This window comes from Cyprinus carpio, chromosome A14 (assembly GCF_018340385.1).
Source record: "Cyprinus carpio isolate SPL01 chromosome A14, ASM1834038v1, whole genome shotgun sequence".
NCBI classification, from domain to species: Eukaryota; Metazoa; Chordata; class Actinopteri; order Cypriniformes; family Cyprinidae; genus Cyprinus; species Cyprinus carpio.
The window spans coordinates 20,672,773-20,694,528 of NC_056585.1; the positions used below are offsets into that span (position 1 = coordinate 20,672,773).

Sequence of the window (21,756 nt, forward strand, 5' to 3'; positions counted from 1 at the left end):
AACTCCATTACTTCTGTTTTGATAAGCATGATGATGCAGATAATCTTTGTTATTATTATTGTTATTTTTCATTACTTTCATTCATTTCTCCCTGCGGGGCTGAGGCTAGTAATGAGATCCAGACAGAACTAAAGCTTACTTTGTCTCTCTCTCATTCCTCTGTCTCTCTCTTGCCGGCCTGTACCAAAAAAGGTTAATACTTTCACCTCCAGTGATATATTGCGATCCTCCATAAAAATTAAGCAATGATATATCAGACAGCCTAATGAACAAGACATTAAAGCTGAGCAACGAACATTGAAGATGCACTATTTATTTTCGTCCCACTAAAGACAACCACAGCAGAACGGTTGTTCAAATCATTAATGTTTTTCAACGAATTGGTTGAATGAATGATTCAATGACTCATTCACAAACACTTTCTCAGGATGCCGGCTACTGGTGCAACAAGATAACCTGCGTAAAGAGTCACCAAAAGTCCTACATGATTGAAAGTGAGGAATATGGTACAGACATTTCACATAATTTGGACATTAATTCCTTCCATGTTGTCAAATAATTTCACAATCATTAAGTTGAAGGATTACTAATGTTTTAGGTCAGAAATGCTTATGTGAAATGCAAATTTTTTGATTGAATGTATTAATTGAATGAATGATTCAGTGACTCAACCCTGTTTAAATGAGTCAGTGTTTTGAAGGAATCGGTTGACTAAGTGATTCAGTAGCTCACTCATTAAGTGTTTGGTCACATTTTTAAACAAATCAATTTTTAATGAATGATTCAATGACTCACTTATAAAAATCATTAATGTTACCTACATGAATAAGAAAGAGTCACTAAATATCCCACAACTAGTCCACAGACTGACAGTCTGTCATGAATGCACAATCAAGGAGAGTGATAACAGTGAAAAGTTCCTCATGCTCATGGAACAGCCAATCTGAGGACCAGAATAAACTGTTAAATGCTTTTGACTGTCTAATCAAAATTATCCCAATCACACATTTGCCAGTATTTTTCAAAAGTGGTGTACGATTTAATTAGATTGTTGAGGAGCAATATATCCTGTTGAAAATTGCACTTCTACCTTTCTCGCTGTCTTTATGTGGTAACTTATTTAAACTGGCACCACAAGGTATGTCACAGTGGATCTTTTCCATCCAATATATGATCGAGGCTTTACAAACTCATCTGCAGATCCTCAAGCTCTTCACAAAAGTGGCTGAAAAGAGCTAATCACTCCCATTACTGTTTATCCCATCCCTTAATCACCTTTGGCAAGACGCTAACAAATATTATCCCATTTTGCTAAATCCACTCTGCATGGCTACACTACCCACTTATGGCAGCTCCTGAGTTTACCTCGGGATTTAACAGGCTTGGGTGTGAGTGGCGGTGAGGCTGAGAACACTAATCTACACGCCAAATTTAGGATTAGCCTGTTGAGCCAGGTGACCTCTGGGGCCTGTCTCTGATTGGCCACATTGGAGGAAGGACTGTGGATTGATTGGCTGTCCTTATTGTCTTGAGCAACAGATTTCAAGGTGCTTTCTTTTTTTGTCTTGTATCATTTATAAGGAGTCAAAGGACAAAGCATGTTTCTCTCTCTTTCTCAACTCTGATGAGAGTTCATGCATGTGGCAGTAGATTAAGGGGGCTCAAACAGCATTATTTTGATTCCCTTTAACTGCTAAAGTGACAAAATACGGTATGCTATAGCAGACTGTATAGTACTGTATGTAATGTAGTTACTTTCTTTCATAGCACCTCCTCACCTCACCACCCTGAGTTTTATCTGTGGTTCTTGCTTCCATCAAAGTATCTTTTTGCTGATAACCTTTACATGTTTTACACATTTTCATCGAAAAACTACTTCAAGTCATACTCTGTCAAACATGAGCACAATCATCTGTAGAGTTGTCAAAGGATGATTTCTAATTTCTTTGCTGATAGCAAGCATTTAAAGGATTAAGCGGCATTCAGAGCAAAGATGAAACCCTCACCCTTACTCAGTTTCCTCCTTTATCTGTCTTCCCCGGTCTATGTTGGTGTATGTAGAATGTTAAAATACAGTTCATTATGTGGTTGCATGATTTTGACCTAAAAGTAATCCTACATGATTGGAAGTGAGGAATAGTATGAGGAATGTGGTGAAGACATTTCACATTGCGTAGAATAATTTAAACATTAATGAATTCCCTAAATGTTGCCAACGTATCATTAAGTTAAAGGATTTACCTGTAATAATATGATTATTTATTTGTTTCTTTGTTTGTTTGTCATTCATATTTTTTAATGATCAAACCAAACTGATTCTTGACTGTAAGGTGTAAGGTAAAATAATAATATTATATTTGTAATTTGATTTTAAATTTTATTTGGGTTTTTTGTTTATTTCTTGTTTTAGGATTTTTTTTTATTTTTTATTTTTTACAAAAAAAATAGTAAATGTATGTTTATGCTTGTATCTCTCTCTCTCTCTTTCTCTCTCTCTCTCTCTCTCTCTCTCTCTCTCTCTCTCTCTCTCTCTCTCGTATATTTTTATTTTATTTAAGGTTTGAGTTGTCTTGGGACAGTGGTTTTAACATATTTGTTTTTAAACGAAAGACACAATAAAAAGTGTTTATCTAATGTCTCTCTGATCTAATTGTTATAAAACTAAAATCAGGTACAATTATGTGAAATAACATTGAAATAACATTTATTTCCTGTAATGTTTAATGTTATTTACTGTTATACACATTTTCTCTCTTATGCTCAGTAACCTGAAGATCAGCAAACCAAATGTCAAATCAGCTGAAATAATGTCATAATTAAGGTAACAGCATCCTAATGATCCTATAAAGAGCCAGATATCTGATGCAAGTGTTGGCTTGGGTCCTGCTGGGAGACAGGTTGCTTTCCCATCCTCCCCCATCCTGAGTTGTAATGAACTAGCTGTCTTACCCAAACAAACAGGCTCTCTGGAGAGACATCACAGCTACCTCTCTAATCCAGGAAGTTGTTCTTATCACAACACAAATGGAGTGAAGAAGGGAATAGGCCAATACAAAATGTAAAACCCTCTATGAATGTATGAGATATGGCAGATCATATAAAGATCTAGGAATAAAAGGACCTGTCATATGCGATTATGTTAAAAAGATATGCCTCAGTGCTGTGTATTATGGCCAACTGATAATATTTGATGATTTTATTGTCCTTTTATATATTACTATATTTGAAAGTAATTAAAAGCATTTTGGTTTTGGTGTCAGCATCAATCTATCTAATAGGAACATATACATATATACACTATATTTATACAAAATATTATATATACATATAAACTATATATATATATATATATATATATATATATATATATACACACATACTTTTTATAATTTATATTAAATATCTTCAATTACATGAATGACATTTTGTGGCAGCAGTGGGGAAAAAAATGTGTATATATATATATATATATATATATATATATAAGATCTAGGAATAAAAGGACCTGTCATATGCGATTATGTTAAAAAGATATGCCTCAGTGCTGTGTATTATGGCCAACTGATAATATTTGATGATTTTATTGTCCTTTTATATATTACTATATTTGAAAGTAATTAAAAGCAATTTTGGTTTTGGTGTCAGCATCAATCTATCTAATAGGAACATATACATATATACCACTATATTTATACAAAATATTATATATACATATAAACTATAATAGTATATATATATATATACTATATATATATATATATATATATATATATATATATATATATATAGATATACACACATACTTTTTATAATTTATATTAAATATCTTCATTACATGAATGACATTTTGTGGCAGCAGTGGGGAAAAAAATGTGTGTGTATATATATATATATATATATATATATATAAAACATGTAAAGCAAATCAGTGAAGAGCACAAGCACAAAATAAGCTGAACTGTGAAGGGATTTGGCAGTGAGAGTAATTTGTGTGGCTGTCCTGATGTTTGGCGCCGTTCATTAGACAACTTTATAGAGAGCTAAAACTGCTTCCAACATTTGGCCCACTCCCACACAGACTGCCTTCCGTGTCAGGCACACATTAGACTTGTAGTCACACATTGGATAAGCCAGGTCATTCTTGACATCAGGTTTGTTTTGTAGGGTCAAGAGAAGTCAGCCATAAATATAAATAAGCACATTAAAAGCCAAAGATATCAGCAGCACACCTCAGTGAAGATATCATTCTGGATTTACAAATGTGTGTGAAATAGCAGGGTTTTTATGATATGATCCAAACAGTGTCATATTAATACAAATGGCTTTGTGTACTCTTAAAGTGCATAAATTATATTAAGGTCATGTATTGCATTTACAGTACACAAAGGAAAAGCATAATAATTATATTTGTGAAACTTAGCTGACTGAATCCAGATTTTCAATCGCAAAATAATATATATTTACATGTAAATGTAAATATAATATTTCCTGCAAATAATACTGCAAAAATAAAATACTGCAAACCACTTTTTTTTTTTCAGAATTACAAGCAGAAAAAAATATTAATCATAATTTTTAGACTGCTGTGAATATACCTACTACTATGTACTGCTAGAATCAACACATGTGCAATGCCTTTTGGACCCAAACTAAGTCACACCAGATCCATAATTCATTGCTATCTATTGTCTTCATTCAACAGCACAGTGACCATATAGCACACATGCCTCCTTAAGTGAATGCAGTTATTAAACTTTTTATATTTACATATTTTTAAATGAAAAACATGTATATAAAAATAATTGTATACATTTAAAATGTATTTTAAAAATCTGAAAAAAAAGACTTTTAATATGCAAAAAGTTTAATGTTTAATATAATTAATGTTAAACTAAATGTATATATTAAAAAATTATATTGTGTCAGTTGTATTATCAAGTTGTCGGTTTATGCTGGTATTTAGTTGGAAAATAACTTAGTTTCTCAAGTTTCTCAAAGGATTAAGAAGGTTGATTTCATTATGGCACTGTTTATTTAAACAATTATTCGATTGAGACTTTTGTTGATAGGATGTCAATATAATAATTGTCCAACAATTTATATTGTGTTGTTGCTACACCTTTCCTTGGTGGATAAACCATAGACCACGACCAAGTTTGTGTGGCTTAAAACAGCTGTGTTTTTACAACCTTTGAAACATTACACAGCACAACCTTTGTTTTTATTTCCCATATACCCAAACTACACCTGTCATATCCATCTCAGTTTATAATGCCACAATGTGTGTGTGTGAGAGAGAGAGCGAGAGAGAGCATTTGTCAAATTTAATATCCCCTAATAATATTAGAATGAAAGACTAGAATCCGAGAACCAAAACTCTTGAAGTTTCATATTCAAATCCCAAACATTTGTGGAAAAATTTTCAGCAAGTTAGCCTAACTTTACTTTCTCATTTACTCGCCACTTTTAAGCTCTAAAACTTGTTTGCCCTGCCTGCCTCATTACAGACATTTTCACCCCCTGTTGGCACGGATCTTGTGGGGATTAGGACGTCTCCCAGGATCAGCTGGGTCCCGTTCCGTCCCAAAAGACGTAAAACAAATATTAATCAGCAATAGCTCTGTCACACACAAAGAACACAGAGCCATAAGAGGATGGAAGGAGTTAGGAATCAGATGTTGTGGGAACGGGGGAGTAAAGACACCCCTGTTTGTGTGTATGTGTATGTGCATGAACAGTAGTTTACTATGGGACAGGAATGTTTGCTTTTCTCCCTGCCATTCTTAGGTTGGCAGAGGTCTGTGCCTGCACCATGTGTGCCAGTGTCAGCCAGCACTGCCTGCCCCCGCCTCCACCTGCTCATTCGGGCAAAGATACCACGGCGCCATCTGGTGCCCGGTGCAGCCTCGCAAGCCATGCCATGTTTAATCAGCGCATATGAGCAAACAGAACAAGCAGGCTGAGCCAGGTGGCAGAGCCGGCTGCCCGTTTGACTGGAGGCCTGGGCGGCCAAACCCGGCAGGGGCATCAAAGCCGGCCCGGGGTTTAAGGAGTAACCAGCCCCTAATCCACCCCCTTATTGGCTCCATTCATATTGAAATGTGTGATCAGAGGAAAGAGGGAGAGCCTGGTCTGGCCGGAGAACGGGCCGGCACAGCTGCAGGGATAAAGTTCCACCATGAGAGCAGCACTTTATTAGACAGCTAAGGCCTCATTGATTGGATTAGAGATTGGGGGTCATGTGTGGCAGTCTGTGTGTTTGTGTGTGTGTGTGAGTGTGTGTGTATATGTATATATATATATATATATATATATAGCTATATATATAATATATATATATATATATATATATATATATATATATATATATATATATATATATATATATATGCAGGGGGGCTTGGTGGTTCAAGGAAATGTAATTTTCCACATCTCCTTTCTTCGAGTGCGTGTGGTAACCTGACTTGAGGAGGTGGGTGGGTGTGTGTGTGTGCGAAAGGTTTGCTTCTGGCTGGTGTAGGACTTGGCAAAGCACAAAAGAGTGAAAGAAGCAGAGAATGGGTGGAACAAAATGAAGAGCAAAAGCTCAGGTCTGGTGTCTGTGTTGAAGACTGATTCCACTCTGGCCTCTCAGCATGATCCAGTCTGGTATTAATTTGTAACACAGGAGAGTTTTTTTTTTCTTTTTTCTTCTTCTTTCTTTTTTTTTTTTTTTTTTTATGCCAGACAACTGAAACAAGAATTAGTTGGCGACTTAAAGGTTTTCTCTGATTCCTTTGCTAGGAAGCAAGACCCGTTTAGGAGTGATTGAATGTGGCTTACCAGGGATCACTGATTATCCTCTGTGCTATGTATTTTGTTTAGGGTAGAGTGTGTGTGTGTGAGAGAGAAACTGAATATGAATGAGTGAATGTAGCTACATTTCAGTGGAATTTCATGATCGGCTTTTCAAATTATGTAAAATATTAACATTTTTGCAAAATAAATAAATAAATAATAAAAATTTAAGGTGATTCAGTGCATTTGATAATAGTTTGCTTTGCTACCCTGTGATCTCATTATATTCTCAAAATCCTTCCACTCAGAACTTTATAAATAACATATAAATTGATATTTAATCAGTTTTATATTTCTCATAAATGTTAATATTTCCAAATTTTGATAATATAAAAATGTGCATGTATTGTTAAATGTGTAAAATAGCTAAATTAACATGACAAATAAATCACTATAAATTATTATAAATATTAAAAACATTTGTAAAATATATATTGTTAAATAAAAAAATAAAAAGGTGAAATTAAAAATGTCTCATTCTAAAATGTGACTGACTTAATATTATATTATGATGATTTATTTGGGGTTTTAAATTTATGAATGAAATGTAACAGCTCTAAACATTTCCTGTAAATACTAGACATGTGGTTATGTAACTGTTATTTGGACTTTTGGTTTTCTTGGAAAACAGCCTGTTGAGATTCCACTGGCAGAAGCACAGCTCCCAGCTAGCCCTAAACAGGTATGAACACCAAAACAAAGCTGTGCTTTTTTAAAATGCCAATGAAAATATTGTTCAGATTCCACCAAACCGATATAACTGCTCCACCGTCTTATATCCATTGTGAGGCAGAGGAGTTGAAAAGGTTCGTGGCCAGAATACATTAGTGGGTCCGAGGGTCCAGGCTAATCCATTTTGAGTGTTTAGAGTCTCCAGCCAGCAGACCTCGGTGGAATCCCTGTTCAAATTCAGCTGGCCCTGCCAACCAGCTAGCTAGCCACCAACCGAAGCCGCACTTGACATCTTATTTAAAGCTTATTGAGTGAAAGGACTTTGTGCCAAGCAATTTCACAGTTATTTGCAAATGATAAACCTTGGATCTGGACTCAGAGCATTGTAATCTGACATAGGGGAACTGTTACCGGAGCTAAAGCCCTTGGTTTTTCTTCAATGAGGCGATGTTCTGAGTGCACATCTAAAGGGCCATCACGTTAACAAACTGACAACATGAGGAGTCCCAAGTCACATTGCATTGTTGGATATGATCCTATGCATCAGTATGCATGTTTCGTATCGCATGTCAGTTATAATATGCATCAACATTCCCTGTGTTCAAACATCTGCGGCATGTGTCCTTACTCACCCAGCATCAAAGGAAGATTTGTTAGCCTTTGTGGCATGCTAAAGCATGGGGGGAGGCCAAGAGTGTGTGACAGAAAGGTCATTTTCCTCCGACGTCACAATCTGACTTCTTCATGGTCTTTAAAATAACCTCTCATTGTTAACCTAGAATGGTCAAGAAAGATACAAGACTCCTCCCTTCTTTGATTCATACATCTCCTCTTCCTAATTAATTGGTTCACCACATAAACCTGAGACTTGTCTCTTTACTTAGCATTTTTCATGCTGAAGTCAATCCGCCAGCCTTCCATTATCGACTGAGAGAAGCAGGAGTAGCACAGATTAAAGGACACTTTATTACTTTTGTTGGCTAAACAGGACATAGTCTGTCAACAATCTAATGTTGTCTGCAGTATTTCATAAATTTTGACTGGCTAGACATCGGATTTAAGAAACCTTAACTGCATTTTGATTAAATTGTCAGTCTGTCATGCTTTAAATCACAGTTTTAATCATCCAGAGATTTTATTAGAAACCAGTCAGTAAATTCAGTGTGATTATTTACAGCTGCAGTCCTTTGAAACTATATTTTACTCATAGTGTGCTTATTGATTCCAGCAACAAAGGACTTTTCTGGCCTGAAAGTGAATCTTTGGTCCTTTACTTCCTCTACAGGTGAAAAAAAGGAAATACAAAATCTAAAACAGAAAAGGAAAGAAAAGAAACCTCAGATTTCTAGCTTTTAGGCCTTGTGTTTATTACCCAGGGATTCGTCTGTACGCACACATAACCCTGATGGAGTCATCTGGTGAAGGCATGGTGCTGTTTTTTGGTTCAGAATGATGGGAGATTTATCGTGGTTTCATTGAACCCACGCCTGGGTGTCATAAAAGTTTATAATATTTTTTCCAGGATGAAGATTTTTAAGCATATCTTTACTTCTAGCATGAAGATATAATTCACAGAGCGTGTAACTCACTGTGCTGTGGCAGAATTTCAAAGCATTAATACTGGACTGCTCAAACATGATAAATGACCTCTTTGACACTCCTCCGCCGAACACTGCACTCGGGTTATACATGCAGACGGGGAGAACAGGCAGTTGTGAGATTACTGTAAAAGTCAAGCAGTCTGATTTCTCACTCTTTAGAGTTTGACATTTACTTTCCCCATTGTTTGTGTGCTACACTCCATCTGTGTAGTTTGGCTGACATCATTATACTGTCAAAAGTTGGAACTGAATCAGAGTAAAATAATGACACACCATATTTCAGTTTTCACACATGCGCACACATATGCCCATAAGAAAAAAAAAAAAAAAAAAAAAAAAATATATATATATATATATATATATATATATATATATATATATATATATATATATATATATATATATATATATATATTTTTTTTTTTTTTTTTTTTTCCATCTGTGATTTCCGAGGGACTAAGCTCTGAAAAATTGAATCCTTCACAGTGCTCAAATGCACTCACTTTTTGTATATGTCCACCACTATAGTGTAACATATATTTTCAAGTGCAGCATTCTCTTATTGGTTTTCTTTCGTTTTTCTTCCTTTCAATCCCACAGGCAGCATTTTCATCATTATTCTATGGGACTGGCCTTTCTAAAGGCTGCTTTTTTGATTTTCTGCACATTAGCTCCTCCTTGTGGTGTAAAGAAATGGATGAACACCTATCATATACTAGACAAAAGGAAATGTGTTTCATTTAGGATGGTTTTAAGATCTTTAACTTGTAGATCATGTGTACGGAATATATCAGTTAATTATATTCCACCTGTAGTTTTGAATGAGGAATATATATACGCAGAAAACTTTACTGCATTCAAGTGTAAATAAGATTGAAAAAGTATACTGAAAACCATTGAGTGTGAAGGTTTAAGTCTATCTGCATTTTAAGTGCAGATAGTACTATGATATGTAAGAAAGAATAACAGAAGTTCAAAGAGGCAGAACAGAATATATATATAAACATTTCAAAAATATGGAATTAGTTGGAATTAATGAAAAGCTAAATGGCAAAATATTCATTTTTTTTATATTGTGTGCGAAGATGCTATAAGGCATGTAAGATTTGAACTTAAAATTATGCATTATATTATTGCATATTGTGATATGTGATATGAAGCCTCTTATGCTTTTCAAAGCTGTATTTATAAAATAATTATATTAATAATAATGTAAAAAATACTGATCAAAAATACAATAAAAACAGTAATACTTGTATTAATATATATATATATATATATATATATATATATATATTTTTTTTTTTTTTTTTTTTTTTTTTTTCTGTTTTAAAATATAATTTATTCCTGTGATGGCAGAGCTGAATTTTCAACATCATTACTTCAGTGTCACATGATCCTTCAAATATAGTTATAATTTATTTTGTTTTTTTGTTTAAGATAAATTTTTTTTTTTTTTTATTATATTTTAAGATCTGTAAATTTATTTTTGTGGAAATAATGATATTTGTAATTTTTTTTTTTTTTTCAAGAATCTTTGATTAATAGAAAGTTCAAAAAACAGAATTTATATTAAATATAACATCATAAATGTCTTCACTTTATCACTTTGATCAGTTTAATGTGTCCTTACTGAATAATAATATTAATGTCTTAAAAAAAAGTATCAGGCTTTTTTCTCCCCTCATTCTTATTCAAAGGATAATCCTAGTAATCAGTTGCAATATTTTAAACATCTCTGTTAGAGGTTTTTTTTTTTTTTTTTTTTTACCAGTGACTCAGATAATTAACACCCAGTGCAACAGCAATTAAGCAGACCTCTCTGTGGGTGGCTTTAAGGCTGTGAGCCAAGCCACTGGCTGCCCACACGCAGTCAACTTAATGCTATGTTCCAACGAGGCTGTAGTTCTTCAGTGTTGCCACAGTAACGGATGTACAGTTTCTAACCAACACAGAGGAACAGTTTGGCACAGGTTTCAGCCTCTGCCGACTCAACAGGCCTCAAGGTAAACATTCACAGCAATCATAACCACACATCAACTTGTGAAAACCATCTTCCCAGATATGCAACTCTGACCTCGTCCCAGATCTTTGTGATTGACATAAGGCCTCTTCCATGTGTTTGAGGCTGGGTCTCGCCAGGTGAGCTCTGAGCCTGTTGGGGCAGATGTGCGGGCAATGCTGGGTGGGAGTTACCCTGAAGGCCAACATGGCTGGATTAAAACACAAATCCTCCTGAGCTCCACACAGGATGGGTGGGGCACTCAATCACACGGCTCCAGCAAGAGAAAGGCACCTCAAAGCATTGTATTCACTGATTGATCATGATACTATGAATTTTAAATTTCATGGTAATATTTGGTCACACTAAACAGCTATTCATTAAAAAACTAGCTTGTTACTAGAGAATCAACTTTGTTTTGAAAATACCTGAATCTAGCTTATGTTGATAACACTTCTTATCAGTTTGAACAAAGACCTTAAAAGACGTAGGGGTCTCCAAATCAATGGAAATTCATGTTTTTAGTGTCATGCATGCTGGTTTTGAGCTTTTCCTAAAGGCACATACATAAGCTCGGCTTTCCACTCTGAGCTCCAGAGTACCCAATAAAGCTCCTATCACAGAGGATATGGGGCATGTTTATCTTTTCTGACACAAACCTAAGCATCTCACAAATTAAACCACCCTTGCACAAACAATACAGCCCATGCTTTTCATACCCTCATCAGTGTTCTGTTGTGATGAGGCCTCTCCGCATTGGATTGGTGTTGACTTAGTGTTTCTCAGATCTTACTCACAAAACTGCATCTACGCCTTTGCATAGAGCCTACATTTTGTATATTTTAGGTCTGATTCATTGTAAATTTGAATTATAAAGATTAGTTTCCTTTTTAAAAAAATAAAATAAATCAATAAATAAAAATGCTTCCTTTCATATACTCTACCGTTCAAAAGTTTGGGGTCAGTACAATGTATTTTTATTTATTTTTATTTATTTTTATTAAATTTTATTCAAATATTAGCCTAATTATTTCTCATTTGTATTTTTTTTAATATGAAATAAATTGTATTCAAATTTTAATTATTGAAGTTGTTAATGATTTTTATTTTATTTAATACTTTTATTCAGCCATGATGCATTAAACTGATCAAAAGTGACATTCTTTAAAAAAAAGAAGATTTATATTTCAATTAAATGATATCTGAAGGATCATGTGACACTGAAAATTCAGCTTTGCATCACAGGAATAAATTACATTTTAAAATATATTAAAATAGAAAACATTTTTTATTTTTATTTATTGTAATAATATTTCAAAATATTATGGTGTTTTTGGTCAGATAAATGCAGAGTTGTCTTTCAAAAACAGTTTGAAAATATTTCTTAACCCTAAACTTTTGAACGGTAATGTAAAGTAACGGTAATGGTAAAATGTAGCCTTAAAGGGATAGTTCACCCCCAAATAAAAATTCTTACCTTATATATATATCTTTTGTGTTTTGTAAAAGTCATACAGGTTTGGAACAAAATTAGGGTGAGTAAATGATGACATAATTGTAATTTTTAGGTGAACTATCCCTTTAAACACCTTTTTAAGTGAAAGCTAAAATAATCCACACCCCATCTGAATTGGCCATTTAAATTTCTGATTTTCTTTGCAAATTTGCGTGGCAAAGTTCTCATGCAAGAAGAAGGTCTTTGTACTAGGAAAACAGTGAAGGATCTGTCCCCTAGCACTCTGGTATTGAGGAGGCATTACATATTCACAAGGGGGGATCTAATGCAATTATGAGTGTTTACTTACACCATGTGTGGCCCCCTTCTGCTGCTCTGTGCCACTGGCTGCCCAGGCCAGCCAGGAGGAGATGAAAAGACACAGAACGGGAAGCCAGTGTGGCTCTGTTTGTTTTCAGAATTTAGCCCATCTCCCCTTGTGAGAGGCGCTATCTGAGACCCCTGCTAATTAAAGTTATCCAAGAAAGGAAGAGAAAGAGATGTGTTTGGATATGAACCCAACTCAAGAGCACACCGAAAGTCAAAAGTGATGTGGAAAAATATACATAATGTATGATGTGACAGCAAGTAGCCTTGTTAGTTGAGTATGAATGTTTGTTTAAAAGATTATCTATGGCTTCTTTATTAGCAGCCATTGGAGGAGGTCTCCCTTTAGTGTCTCATTACTGATGCTGTGCACACTAGGTCCACCCCAATTACCTTAACCTCAAATATTGTCAATTAAAACAGGAGGTTGTTTGTTTCTTCTTTTATGTCGTCCTTTCGTAGTTATTAGTCCCCTCGTGAGATAAGCTCTGTGTGCGCTGATAATCAGCCGAGGGGACTTGTAGGCCCACTTTCTGAACTTAAACATGCCTCGCACCCTGCTTGTTTGACGTTTTTATATTTTGACTTTGTACCTGGGGACCATGGTGACATTTCACGGGTGTGTGTTTTGTGGCAGAGTTGATATTAAGCAAATCTGCTGCTGCTTAAATTTGCTCCTAGGGATTTTAAAGTGTAAGCAAGCACGCACGGGAAAGGTTTCCGACCACCTGAGGGGGGGAAACGTTCGATATTTGCTAAATAGATAAAGCCTCTGAAGGCACTTCCAGTATGAGACTCAAACACACACATTCTTCCCCCATAAGCAAATGTTCATATTCAATAAATGCTCTTCTTAGGGTTTAGCCAAAGTAACAATGTGCACCTTCATTCAAACATGAGTTGACCTTCCATTAAAAACCATTATCTTATGTCACCTCTGCTGCTGTATACTACAATGAAATGGGTTGGGGGGGGGGGGGTGGATCTTCATACCGTGGATGTGTAGATCAACAGATAAAATGACAAATCTATTGGAAATCTCAAAGCAGCATATGGTGTAAGATTTAAGCCAGTGAGCTATTGAACCTAAGGCCAGGCTTAGCTGAAAGTAACAGACAGCACATATTCTAAATGTCTCTTGTGCCGTCTGTATCTCTGTTGTGTGGGAGGTAGACAGAGAGTGGTGTTGCTAATTTCTGTTTTATTTATGCCTCCACACCCATGTCTTTTTGTGTAACACGTCTGGGTATGATGCAACAAACATATTTATTTAAATATGTACATTTTGTTAGGCAAGAGTTTGTGTCATTGCAGTCAAAACATGAAGAGAATCATGGGTGCTGAGGCCCGTCCTCCCATTTACAAGACTGACAGTGTTTCTTAACACTGCAATTGCGTAATTGCTCCTCAGACACATGCTAACCATCCATTTTGGTGGTGTGTGTGGGTGTTTTTTGTGTCACTTCACTGCTATTACACAACATGACCTCAAACCTTGTACATGAGAATTAGCAATCCGTCATAACAAACAAACCTTAGCATTGTCTCAAATCTTTTTTTTTTTTTCTACAGTGTTGGGGAGTAACTTGGTAAAACTGGAGAGTTTTTATAACAGTATTTTTAGAAGGCTGACAACTGTTTTCAAAATAGTTTTCAGCTGTCTTCAGAAATCATTCTAATAAGCTTAAATTAACAAATTTAAGCTTATTGTAAAGGTTTACCATTATAGTGTCTAAATAGCTTCCCCAACACTGCTTTTTTCATATAAACTATAATCCTACTGGAATGAAAGGATCATTTTACTTAATGAAGTAGATATGTACGCAGTCATTTCACTAGCCAAATAATTATAATTTACTTCCTTTAAAATTCCCAACAGGCTATGCTAATCCAATGTCAACCAGCTTCAGACGAGGAGATCCGCTGCAGTGCAGGTGTGCAACTTCAGTATTGCTGCCCTCTCCTAACCCTTCCAGGCACATTTGATAAGGGGTTTCCCTTGCTAGAGCAGCCAGGACTGTGTCACTGGATCTGGGTTTGCTGTGTTGAGCTTTAGGCTGGGGATGTCTGAGGCATTGGCTGGCATTAACACTAATGGCCCAGATTTACTGCTAAAACAGGGCCTCTACCAGGGTGGTCTTTCCCCGACTTAGGGACGCATTCTTCCATGGCAGTTTGGGCTTTGTGTTCATTCTGAACTAGGCCACTGTCTTTTTCTCTGAACTCTCTCTCTCTCTCTTTGTATGTGTGCTGTCTGTCTCTCTGTCTCAGGTACTTGTTTCAACGTTATCATTTCCACTGAAGCTTGAGTGTACCATCAATTAAGACAATCCAGAGGTTGTGTTTGTTCATGTTCTCCGCCAAACTCTTTGAGCTCTAAATTGGAGACCTAAAAGAAGCACACCTCTCAAAGCAAAGTAATGCCAAAGAATACAGACAACTAAAACGGAATTGTTTGCCTCAGCACCACAGAAACAACTTCAAACGAACATTAGACATTAGACAAGACAGTCATATATATAATGAATCTTGACTCAGTTGTTCATACACACAATGACATTTTATTTGTTCAGTTTCCACATGAGAGGAATACCAACTGGCAAAGTCTGTATTGACAAATCTTGATTTACCTGTGCACATAAATCACTGCAATAACTAAGTAAACTGACATAAATACATCTACATTTCAAAGACATTACAAATGCATTTTTCTACATTCAGATCAAATTAATCATGTGAATTGTCCCTCAATTTGCGTAATGTCATTCACACTCACACTTTTTTTAGATTATGGCCCAGATCTTACATGGTCTGACCAGTTTGTCAAATATTTTTCAGCACCTAGGCCACCTGGGTAGAAATGTGTCTAACTACCCATGACAGTTTGGTTAAAATGGAAGAGTTTTCTGTACAGACTGCTGTACACTGCTGACACAATTTTGTCAAGGAAGGTTCTTCATCCTCAAGGCTATCAGTTGAAATTATAGAAATAATATATTGGCTATACAAGAACTTAATAATTTTAATAACCACTGGAAGATCTGCTTTGTGACCAAAGTTATTTGGCACTAGGAACTACTGCACCGCCACCTTGCAGTGTCACACATTCAGACACACAGGTGCACCCGCACACACATTTGAACACCCTCACACACATTAAATATAATAATTAAGGGAGAAATCTTTTGATCCCCATCTAAATATTGAGGAAGGCAACTCAGCCCCTTTGACATTTTTTCTCTTCCAGGCTATATTTGCGCAGCAATATTTACCTATGCTGGCATTTCCGTTGTTTGTCAATTTTCCTATCATGTCTATTGGAATGATGCACGGCGCTGACTACACATTTGGCAGGGTAAATGCCTGATATTTGCCTGGACCAAGCTCATGTGAGTGGAATATGTCTCATATATGTCATGGTAAGCACACAGGACAAATCGTTATTCTTCATTAGAATCTGATACTTCATTGCTTTATTTGACTCTTCTATTTATGTGTCAATCACGTTGATGAAAAACACACAGAACAGCCTAATCAAAGGTCACATCCTTATGATAGTCATGTGACTTTTTTAAAATGGCATGGGATCCTTTTTGAGTATATAAAATTTATATGAAATATAAACAAAATAACATTTATTTACTTTGACAAAATAGGCTATATAATCGCACCACATGATTAAAACCGATTAAAAATTGATTTAGGTTAAATAGATTTTTCTTCACATTTTGTTTATAAAAGTCATACTGTAAACTTGTTCTTCAATAAATGGCATTTAGTAATATTTTAGATACACTTTGTAGACTACAGTGTGTTACAATGGCATGCACTGTATAACAGTCCTAGATCATACAATTTTAAACTTTAAACTTTTAGAAATGTTTTAAAGAGTTTTTGTTTTTTTACCTCTCTCTCTCTCTCTCTCTCTCTCAAATGAAAATAAGTTTTATCAGGTGAACTATCAGTATGTTATTAAACAACAGTACAGTCCATTAAATGCAGTGTGCTTCTATCCCCCACAGCCTCGCTGACATTCCTGTCAAAAAATAAAGTATGGCAATACCCTGATTTAAGTCTATACCTGCAATGTATGACAAGGCCTGCAATGTTTTGTAGAACATGTCATCAAACATATTTTTGCATCAACCAACAGATGTCCTCAGGGTGCACAATTTTAAGTGTTTGAAAAAATTAGACATTTTGGGAAGCAATTGGTTCATCTGATTCAAGGTTTTGAAAGATACTTCATTTTGACCTATTCATTTAAACAAACTGATTCAAAAGATTAATTCTTGTAGAATCGGACATCACTTGTTCTAATAAACAACCAATGTCGTTATTGCTGAAATATCAAGATGTCAAGATAAATTTAACTTTGCAGAATTACATGACGCTACCCACTACTTATAAAAGAAATGTAGGTTTGTTACTTTTAGTGCCTCTACTTCCAAATAACTGAAAAGAAAATCTGAATTGCCCACTTAACTAATTATAAACCTTTGTGTATTTTATTTAATTTTGAGAAATGCTTTAAATTTAATGAATGAGAAAAAGAGCAAGATCTTTCTACATACATATATTACCTAGTGGTACATTTGTACTCTACAAAATTGCCTGCATCCACAAATGAGCTCAGTGAACATCCACCTGTTGCTACTTGTCTTTTATCTTTTGATGTGTCCATTTTTCAGCAGTCTTTCTCAGTTTCAATGGAAAGAGCAACGAAAACTCACAGCTTTGAATCTCTGATTGATTGCTCAGTATGGCAGGGGTGGGGTAAACCTGAGGGAGACTTTTAAAGATGGAAAAGGGGGAGGGGGATCTGCCAAGAGTATTCATTTGATCTGAATGGAACTACAATAAAGCAAATTCCTGGACAGCCATCCCAGTTCATCATGGAGAGGCATTCTCCAGCCAGCCTTTTGTCTCTGGCTCTGACAGGCCACAACTGCTATTCTAACCCTCAAGAGCATGCTATATTAAATCAATATATAATATTACCAAGGTCAAAATGCAAGCCGCGATCAGCTGCATGTAACCCCAAGTGGCACTGGCATGCACCCATCCACCTCCCTATGACAAAAATTTGTCTAGAGACTTCTCATGATCCACTAGAAGAAAATGAAGGCTCAGATGATAATATTACTGTAGATGGAAACTGGTGGATAGTGGTTTCACAGGGCAGTAATGGTATATGGTAGTTAAGAGACTGGAGTGCTGGTGGCTGCTCTGTAACGATGTGTAACAAAAACACAAGAACACTTAGCACATATTGATCCATGACTCGGTGATATGAAATAATAAAGGTTAGACTGAAGAAACTCCAGAGTCTCAATGTAGACAGTACACAAAGGAAGTGAATAAGGTTTTGCAGTACAAGCTTGCCATCTACTGGTTAAAGAGAGAAGATACAACCAAATCAGATTAAGCTTTATTGTATGAAACAGATACATTGTGCCTCAATAAATATTCCTTAAGAATAAAGAAGCATATCAAAAATAAAACTTTGTTGTACAGTACATATGAAACCATACTGAATAGAAACTGCTGTGAAGTAACAGGATTTTTAATGTGTACAGTATATGATGTACTGTAAGTAATGTGAGAACAGAATATAAACACTTTTGTTTGAGGAAGACAGAATGCTACCTTCATTTCACATCTTGATCACTGTATAAATATTGAAAAAGAGAGAGAAGGAGGTTAAGTGTACTGTGTGTGTGTGTGTGTGTGTGTGTGTGTGTGTGTGTGTGTGTGTGTGTGTGTGTGTGTGTGTGTGTGTGTGTGTGTGCGTGTGCATGTGCGTGCGGGTGTGTGTGTGTGTGTGTGTGTGTGTGTGTGTGTGCGTGTGTATACATATATATGTATATGAAAGTGAAAGTGACGTGACATACAGCCAAGTATGGTGACCCATACTCAGAATTTGTGCTCTGCATTTAACCCATCCAAAGTGCACACACACAGCAGTGAACACACACACAGCAGTGAACACACACACACCGTGAACACACACCCGAAACAGTGGGCAGCCATTTATGCTGCGGTGACCGGGGAGCAATTGGGTGTATGGTGCCTTGCTCAAGGGCACCTCAGTCGTGGTATTGAAGGTGGAGAGAGCGCTGTACATTCACTCCCCCCACCTACAATTCCTGACAGCTCGAGACTCAAACTCACAACCTTAGGATTATGTATGTGTGTGTGTGTGTGTGTGTGTGTGTGTGTGTGTGTGTGTGTGTGTGTGTGTGTGTGTGTGTGTGTGTGTGTGTGCGCATGTATATTCCCCCAAAATCCCATTTTTTCTTTATAACATTGAACTGATGACTGATGACAATGTGTATAAAAATTACTGTTACATATATTCACTTTTTTTATATTGTTTCAAATAATTATTAGACACCATAACAAAGAATTTCTTCTCTTGACTAATGTGTGGGTTCATGACCATACCAAATTTCAATACTGAAATACTGAAAAATGTCAGGGATACAATGATAGCAATGCTTTGTTGTGTTCTTGGCGGAATACAAGATCATTAGTAGATTAATAGAACTGACCATTTTTCAGTAATCATAAGATCGAAGGCCTGGTTAACCTGATCTAGAGTCAGTCTGTGTGTCACAAACTCATCCAGCAGAAGCTTCCCACTCATATAATCCTGAACCAACTTAGGCACAACCTGTCAATCAGATTGGAAGAACAGAGAAGTTAAATATTAATTATTTGCAGGTGTTTTCCACTAATGAACAGTATAATTAGAGAGGACTGTAAAATGATTAGATGTAATTCTCCATATCACAACAACCTGGTACTGCAGCTGCAACATATACATTACAATGCCATCATAAGATATATATGTATTTAAATGTATCAGGTAAGCTTTACCGCCAAAATAGGAGCATTTCAGAGATTTTCCTAGCAGAATATCCTCAGCGTAAGACAGAGTCCCCCTGCAGGAATACATGCTTTCACAGCGGCCCTCTGATTGTAAGATTGCTCTGACTGGTCATTATATCAGTTCATTCATTTACATATGAATCCGGATCAGTAATGTTTCTCTGTTACTATGTGGTAACTTTACTGGCTTTCTCAATTTGAAATAGACTTCTCTGACCCTAAAGTATTGCTAGATACAAGATTCAAGACATTTGCTTTTCCTCACTAACTTACCATTACTCCCACATTCCCCACACACTCAATAGAGAAGTCAACGCCACCATGAGTCAGCTCTCTCAGCACCTCCTGAATGGGTTTACTGTGGTCTTTAGGGTTCACAAACTCAGTTGCTCCAAAAGTCTTGGAAATCTCAAACTTGTCTGGGTTGATGTTAACTGCGATGATCCTGGAAGCACCAGCAGCCTTACATCAGCCAGTCCAACAGCTCCCATTTCAAACACCGCACATTTAGAGCCAGATTCTACCTTTGGGAGACAATGGCAAAAAAATATATAACACATGCTACATGCTGGTGTGGTGTTATTTTTATTTTACGTATTGCTTTTATATTCCAGTGCACATCAGACATCACACACACTTTGCCTGTGTTCACTGCTGACCCATATCCTGTAGACACTCCACAGACCAGCAAACAGACTCTGTCCAATGGAGCATCTGGGTGAATCTTGGTGCATTGTCCTCTGGCACAACAGTGTATTCAGAGAAGGTGCTGATACCAATAAACTGGTAAATCTGCTGATTCTTGCAGGTGATCCTACTGGTGCCATCGGTAATTTTAAATAATGGAGAAGAAATATGTGAAAGAAATATTCAAGAAATATGTGGTTATTCTCAGGCCTTACTCTCAGGCTTATTTTTAAGTATTTTAATTTTAAGTCTACATTTATATCTAGCCTAACATGACAAATATAGTGTCATGGATCTACTTTAATTCGTACTTCATCTGCTTTAGGAGGGGAAACCTGCACCTCCTCAATGGAGAGTGCTTTTTCTGCCTCCCAGGCCACTGCATCCTTGCACTTTCTAACCTTAAGGAATAAAATTAAATATATGCACTACCATTCATGTTTAGGGTCAGTAAGATTTTTAATTTAATACTTTCTTTCAACAATGATGCATTAAATTAAGCAAAAATGACAGATAGGAAATTTATAATGTTAAGAAAGATTTTATTTCACATAAGTTCTGTTATTTCTAATCATCAAAGACTCCTAGAAATGAATCATGGTTTCCAGAAAATATTTACATGCAGCACAACAGTGCAGTTTTGAACACTGAAAATAATAGAAAATATTTATTGAGCACCAAATCAGCCTATTAAATGGATTTCTGAAGGATCATGCTGTTGTTTAAAATTGCAATATTTCTTTTTGAAAAAAAAAAAATTAAAATAAAATAAATCAGCCTTGTTAAGCATTAGAGATTGTTTTCATTTGCTACAACAATACATTCATTTCCTGTCATGTCCTTACCTTACCCTCAGTTTCCATGGTAACGACACACTTTTGATATAATGAATCTTTCCACTGTGGTCTTTTGTCTGCTATAGACAACATTGCAGAGATAGAACATGTATCGCAGTTAAATTGCTGAAACTAAAGCAGAAATAGTCTGATGATTATACAAAAAAAAATTGATACAATAAAAAAAAAAAATAATGTCAAGAATCTTTCACTTCCTACTAATTTATTCTAGTACTCAAGTGTGCTTCTAATTTCTATTTGCTTTAGTTCAACATATAAAAACAACATTTTAACATTACAAAAGACATTCAGAATGTCTCAGAAAAGGAGATGCATTGTATTATTGCTCTTCACTTTCACTCAATAATTAAGCAGTGTTGTTGTTACTTCTGTTCTGCTTTGCAT

General features: G+C 35.7%; 1 pseudogene; it reads right to left on the reverse strand.

The window, feature by feature from the left end:
* Window positions 1-8,385: 8,385 nt before the first annotated feature.
* LOC122147525 lies at window positions 8,386-21,378 on the reverse strand (annotated as a pseudogene).
* Between the last annotated feature and the right edge of the window lie 378 nt (window positions 21,379-21,756).